We start from the raw sequence: 5,663 nt of genomic DNA, 5'->3' as shown, positions 1-5,663 counted from the left end.
AGGCAAAAAAAATTAATCAAAGCATGAATGCTGCAATTTTTAGGCGATAAGAATTAGGTGTGCGAAATTTTGTTTATTCCCATTAATGGCCTAGAGATTTCCTTTATTGAAATAAATTTATTGGGAATAGGGTAACTCCGTTAGGTTCAGCTAGGGTCTGTCAGACTAGCACAATTAAATGAGTATAGATTGAATACCTGGATCTGCACAGAAAGCTGGAAGTGCCCAAATGTCTGGAGAATAAAATACCTACGGTACCTAGTATTCCCTGGTGGTCTCCCAACCGGGTACTGACCAGGCCCTGCAGTGTATGGCTTCCAAGATCAAACGAGATTGGGCACACTCAGTGCGGTTTGACCGTAGGTGGGTGAATCTCCAGTCTGTGCAGTCAATTCCAGTGTGCGGGTACTCATACTCATTACTTATATTACACACATCATAAATGCCTGAATTGTTGTTGGTATAAGAGCGGAGCATTAAGCCCCATTTATGCTAATTGCTATGCTACTGTGAGCAAAGGGGGTCAGGCAGTGATGTGAGTATAGTAAATGGATATAATATTCTAACAGGGATTAATCCCCAGTACTATATGCATAAGATTCAGTGCAATGAGGGACACAAACATTTTATATGTGGTAATCTAACTGGGATTAATTCCCAATACTGGGTGTAAATAATTAGGTGCAATGAAAAAGCACACAATATTCCAATAAGCATCCGTTTCCAAAAGTAGATATCCTGTGGTCATATCACATTTTAGCAAAGTCACTGTTCAAAGATAATTCAGCAATCTTAGGGATATACCAACTTTCATGGGAGGAAACACAATTTTCCCCAATGTTTATAAGATATTGGTTTCACAGTGGGTATTCCCAGCAAATACTGTTCACAAGGTGTTATTATCACAGTGAGTGTTCCCAGTAAATACTATTTAATTCAATATATAAAGAAGTTGATTTGATACAATTAAACAAAATAATAAGATTCCCCCTGGTGGAAGATGGAAATTGCATAAATACCCTCGCCGGATGTGTTACACCAAACCTTAGTGCTTCCATGCATTGGTGGACAGTGTGAGTGCCGAGGGGTCCCGCAATTGTGGGTAGAAGTTGTCCTGCCAGGGAGAGGGGATGCTGAACCTGGAGCTGGGAGCCGATGTCCGCGGTCCGTGCGACCGGAAGTTCGGACACCCGAACCGGAAGTCGCAGATCCAGGTATTTAATCTATACTCTCATTTAATTGTGCTAGTCTGACAGACCCTAGCTGAACCTAACGGAGTTACCCTATTCCCAATAAATTTATTTCAATCAAGGAAATCTCCCCCTCCTTTTAAGTATATCTCATAAAAGTTAAGTATTAATGTATTCATTTTTTCATATTTCATCATTTTATAAAAAAATTTTTTTTTCCATAAGTGTGCCCTGGAAGAGACATATAGCTGCCTTTGTCTTTTTGCTCTCATAAAAAACCACACTCTTTGTTATAGTTTACAGAACTATTTTCCGGGAGCACCACCAACCCATTGCTGAATTCATATACCGTTTGTAGTAAGCTTAATGTTGGTCTAACAAACATTATATAACCATTATACTAAATTGTATTCTGTGCAGATTTTACACTTTGTTGGAAATCTACTAACCCAAGATCTTCTATATTGATCAGGTTACTCTAACCCAAATGAGGGCACTAAACCAGATTTAAGAAAAGTTTTGCAATAGTGACTGAATCCATGTAAAAGCTTTACTATGCCGACATAATGGGGACCGGGATGCCATTTCATATGATGTCTTTTTTTTACCTTAGTTGAGAAAAGTGGCTAAAATGTATGTGTTGTACTGGAGATGTATAGAAAGATACACTGAAGATACAGTAGGGCTTTTTCAAAGAGTTACAGGGAAAACGTACAAAGCCTCCCTAAGAGTATAAAAGTAGACAATTGGAGAAGCTTCCATAATTGTAAAGAATGTACTTAATAAGTGTTAACTAGAAGCTGATTGGTTATTGCAGGCAATATATTTACTCTTAGATGGATACATTTTCCCCATAATTTTTTTTTTTAGATTAAATGCTTACAGGATAACTTTACTTCATTTTTTTTTTCTTCAAAAAAGAAAGAGATTGTCACAAGCTGACTGAGCCTGTTACTCTCATCCTTGGTAGCTAGTGATAGGCACAATGTGGCCATATGCACTGTCAGATAATAATCCATAGATTAGATTCGGCAGAATGACCCATGGGACGATCCAGCAGATCATTCCCGGTATCACATGGGCCTGTTGGTGTGGTTGGAGGATGAACTCGGTTAAACACAAAGATTCAATCAGATTAGGAAGCATTTAAGACTAAAACATACTGCAATGCTGGGCCAAATGTGGGATAGGTCGTTAGGTCGAAACAGCTTAGGTCGCCAGTCATTAGGTTGACCACTGAAGGTCGACATGGTCATTAGGTCGACAGGTCAAAAGGTCGACATGAGTTTTTCCTTTTGGATTTTCATACTTAACGAGCCACGTGGACTATGAGCAAAGCGAGCCATGTGAGGGGACACGGTGCACTAATTGGGGTTCCTCATCACTTTACGAAGCAAACAAAAGCCAAAAACAAGTCAAAAAACCCATGTCGACCTTTTGGCCTGTCAACCCAGTACATGACCTAATAACCATGCCGACCTATTGTCCCCTGTTGACGTAATGCATGTCTACCATCCATGGTCGACCTAATGACTGTTGACCTAAGTTGTGTCTATCCAACGACCCATACCCCCAAATGCTAATCATCTGCTACATTTTATGTGGAGAGCAGTAGGCTGGGGAACAATTTCTAATTGTAAAGCGCAACGGAATATGCTGCGCTATATAAGAAACTGTTAATAAATAAATAAAATAAATAAACAAACATGAATAGAAGCTTTCTGGAACAAGCACTTGTCATAAAGTATGAAAAGTGCTTGTTTCCCACCCCATACTACAATGAATCTAATGGCTCTTCTCTTGAGAACACAGGACCACATTACATCCTTCTGTATTTTCTCAATGTTACTGGGATTTCAAAAACAAAGTTATTGGCATTGTTTGAATCAATCCCATGTGAGTTCTGAAAAGGAAATGGACTGTATTTGCTGCCATACAGATAGTATGCACTGTTAAATTATATATTTAATGGCAATCCATCAGTTTGCAAGGATTTACGATTCCATACAGATACATACTGTATGTAGACCATATAACACCTACATGGAGCATCAATATACTAGTAGTCTTACAGATTAACAAAAATATATGTATAATTATTCAAGGACTTAACCTACATTGTGTTAACATTTATTCTAAAAGCATGCGCTCACCATTGCCTGATAAGATCTTCGTTACAGGAAACTGCCCATTTCCTATAATGGAAACATCTGAAATAAAAATGTTCCTGTGGTATTACGGCTCATGATATTTCCAAAGAGCAGACGAATATTACATTACTAGAAGGGTCTGTAGTCATTTATTTGTAATCCATGAACTCAGTGATGACAAAGTACCAGACGTTCAAACTTTGATTATAATCAAAATTTATTTATTTTTTTGAACAAAGAACAAGAAACAATTATAATTTTTTTTAAATAAACACTGAAAATATCCTATACATTTCCTCATTTGCATCTACTTTAAGACCACTTTAAATTAACACAGTATTTGGAATTCAAATATTCTGCTTATGATGCCCTCAGGAGTGCTAAAATCAAAGTTTCCAAAAAACCCTCATCTTCAACTGTTTCCTTCTGGGAAGCTCCACTTTTGCTTCATAAGCAGATGTACAAGAAGTGCAAAACGTCACTGTCATACCTAGAGATCATAAAAAGGTCTGTTCAGCCTGTATTTTTTATACACACTGCTTAAACGGATGAGCTTCCAGATAGCACTGGGGATAGCAGCGTAATGAACGGCATTAACCAAACTCCACAGAACACACAAAACAAAATAAAAAATACAAAAATGTGTAACAAAATAAAAGAGCAATTGATGGACAGCTCATGTGGGTCACAACTAGACTGGCCTGCAATGTGCCATTTCCTCAGGAAACTATTTCCCTGATTCATGTAAAGAATGCGAACATGCAACAAAAGCCTCACCCCACCTGTTCAGAACAGATGCCCTTCCAACCAAAATCATGATGTCATAAGGCAAAATATTAAGCTGGCTAGATTGGTTTTGGCCAGAGAATAGTTTTTGGAAGTATGAACATTTGGGCAAAATAAGGATATAGATAGGCTCAGTAAGGTAAAGCTAAGTGCCCAAATAATGGTAATTATTGCTTTCATAAACAGATTAAGTTCTCTGGCATATGCTGTGCTTAGTGTAAGTTAGCATGAAAGAATCCATTACACTAGCCAGTGCGGCAATACCACAAAGGGAGATGGGGTGACAAAACCAGAATTGAATACATATACACAAATTAAAGGCTTATGCATATCCTGTTCACTTCTTCAGCGTGCATGTACATAACCAACGTACGCCCAGTTCACCAGAGCTTCACAGTTAACTAGACTTGAGGATTGGTAACAACTACAAACAATCAGGATTGCAGGAATAATATACAGCATGCATTTACAACTTGCACAATATTTTCTTTTAAAGTTGTTATATACTAGAACAGAAAAAAAAACAAAAAAAAACCCACTAGTTTCAACTGTATAAAAGCATACAACCAAACAGTAGACATGTTTGATAGCTAATAAATTAAGACTGTGTTCAGCTCTTCAGTTGCGACAAAGGTCTTTTTTTTTTTTTTTTTACTCTGTATACATTTAAATATATATTTACAATATTTACTGTGATTCTCTTTTGAATATTATACATGCATTAAAAAGGTACTAAATACATGTCACAAAAATGACAAGTTTTAGCAATTTTATGTGGAATAAGAAAATAGGTAAATGTGTGAACTGCTTTCTAATCTGCATTTTATTAGACATATAAAGAGAAACAGGCCAAACAAAACTAAGTATAAAAACAACAAAAAACCCTTTCAAGTGTGGGGAGGCAAGAGCAAAGATAAAAAACACAAAAAAAAAACAAAAAAACAACACCTCACCAGGAGGAAGTTTGGAGGTAAAGGCTAATTACAGCATTGTGATTACAGAGGGTCCCAAAAAGGACAGGTTAGCAACAATCTCTAAGAGCATGGCTAGCCATAAGGAGCAGTCAAACAGTCTACCTTTGGTTCATTGCAGCAACAGGTAGGAAGACAATCCATCTTTTTAACAATACAAAATCCAGATTAAAGTTTCTCTGTCTACTTCAGCTTTTTAGTGAGCGGAGTCAATATTAATGAAAATGAATTTAGAAGGAACTTGTGATATTATAGATCAAGAAGTGCCTTGTGCCTCAGTGCCATCACTGGTTCCTAGTTCGTTAGTGGGCTGCATTCTCATGAATTCTGATTCAGCTCACAAAATGGCTGCACTATATAACTAACTGATAGTCTTTAAAAACTTTTTTCTTTGCAGATGTAACATTACCTATTAAAATTCACATACAATTGTGACCTACTGATGATTATATTTACTCTGCAGCAATAGCATGAGGTAGCCAAACAGTATGTAAAACCTCCAGTAAAGGAGTCAGTCATTTAAGAAATGAGGAATTAAGAGGATGGAGTGTCAGTGTGATGTATTG

The 5,663-nt window shown here is 37.1% G+C and overlaps 1 protein-coding gene and 1 pseudogene across 1 annotated transcript in view; both read right to left on the bottom strand.

The window, feature by feature from the left end:
- Positions 1–246: 246 nt before the first annotated feature.
- Positions 247–365, bottom strand: LOC134944130 (5S ribosomal RNA; annotated as a pseudogene).
- Positions 366–3,539: 3,174 nt separating this feature from the next.
- The window catches only part of UGCG (UDP-glucose ceramide glucosyltransferase), a 151,749-nt gene continuing 149,625 nt past the window's right edge, over positions 3,540–5,663 (bottom strand). The window contains exon 9 of the mRNA XM_063914694.1: positions 3,540–5,663. This exon is cut by the window's right edge and continues 540 nt beyond it. The gene's annotated coding sequence lies outside the window, so the exon portion shown is untranslated.

Source organism: Pseudophryne corroboree, chromosome 1, assembly GCF_028390025.1.
Source record: "Pseudophryne corroboree isolate aPseCor3 chromosome 1, aPseCor3.hap2, whole genome shotgun sequence".
In the NCBI taxonomy this organism is placed as follows: domain Eukaryota; kingdom Metazoa; phylum Chordata; class Amphibia; order Anura; family Myobatrachidae; genus Pseudophryne; species Pseudophryne corroboree.
The sequence above is the reverse complement of the archived record's forward strand: the minus strand, read 5'-3'. Positions and strand labels throughout refer to the sequence as shown.